The sequence below is a fragment of the Propithecus coquereli genome, unplaced genomic scaffold (assembly GCF_000956105.1).
Source record: "Propithecus coquereli isolate 6110/MARCELLA unplaced genomic scaffold, Pcoq_1.0 Scaffold282, whole genome shotgun sequence".
NCBI classification, from domain to species: Eukaryota; Metazoa; Chordata; class Mammalia; order Primates; family Indriidae; genus Propithecus; species Propithecus coquereli.
In genome coordinates this window covers 487897-489101 of record NW_012148419.1, presented here as the reverse complement: position 1 = coordinate 489101, position 1205 = coordinate 487897, and the positions used below count along the sequence as shown (strand labels likewise).

General features: G+C 34.4%; 1 protein-coding gene across 1 annotated transcript in view; it reads left to right on the top strand.

The window, feature by feature from the left end:
• NAV3 (neuron navigator 3) overlaps window positions 1–1205 on the top strand; it is a 401664-nt gene that overhangs the window by 4824 nt on the left and 395635 nt on the right. The gene's annotated exons all lie outside the window — the stretch shown is intronic.

Genomic DNA, 1205 nt, shown 5'->3' with positions numbered 1-1205 from the left:
TACTGTATGGTTAAGAGATCTTCTGAATTTGATAAGTTTTATTTGCTCAATTAACTATATCAGTAGCATATTGTGAGGAAGCCTGTAGGATAGTAAATGCATGCCATATAGTACATATAAACAGTTTCCACCTCTCCTGAGGAGTTCCTCATTTTAGTGGACATCATGTACATTCTGAAAAATCCATTAACTGTTTTGTTATTGCATCCTTTGTGTTCATCACCTGCCTTTGTATTTTAGCCAGCTGGCTTACCTCCCTTTTCCCTGCTTCAATACCACAATAAAGGTGCATTTTGGCTTATTGCCTCCCCCCTCAAATATACTGTCTGCCTAACACATCTCTATGCATTGAATTTTTCTGAGATATCTGAAAAAAAATGATGCCAGCGGAAATTCTGGCAAGGAACATTCTAAAACAAACCTTAGTGTACTAAGTGTTTGAAGCTTGATCTGGAGAATAGTCTTCACTTTATGCTCACTATATCTTATTTTTTAGTATTTAAATTTTATTATTAGACCCGAAGATAATCTAACCCAATGACACATTTTGCAACCTGTCAGTACAAATTATTTTTTATGTGAGGTTTAAGGGAAGTTATTAGCTAGACGAAGGATAATAAAGAAATGAAGTTTCTTGAGCAGTAATGTGAAACTAATAACACACAATACAATTTCAGGATGGCTTGGGGAAAAACAGAATTAAAAATCTGACTCTTGTGCTTCTAACTATTATAGACTAACAGGGATTATACATACCTTCCCCCACCTTAAACAACTAGAAACTGGACAAAAGTATATAAAAAAACATTATTCATCCATTGTACAACAGATAACACAGGTTTATGGTCCCTGAAAGAATAGTCAAAGGGAAGGCTTATGATTGTACCAATTTACTTCCTGAAGACAATATCCAGACCACAGAGTAGGGATGGAGAACTCAAATACAGTCCAAAAATTGTGCTGAGTCTTAGAAATAGAGATCATAGTTTTGGAAAGCCTAGAGGGCTAAATTTTGGGACAGAGTACAAATGTCTAGCATCTAGTAAAAGATTACCAGGTGTGTGAAAAAGCATACCTGGTAACATGATTCATATCCGGGAAAAAAAATTTCGTTAATAGAAATATTTCTAAAGAATGGCCATGATGATGAAATTAGCAAAGATGTTTAAACATTATAAATATGCCCCATATTTTCAAGAAGATAG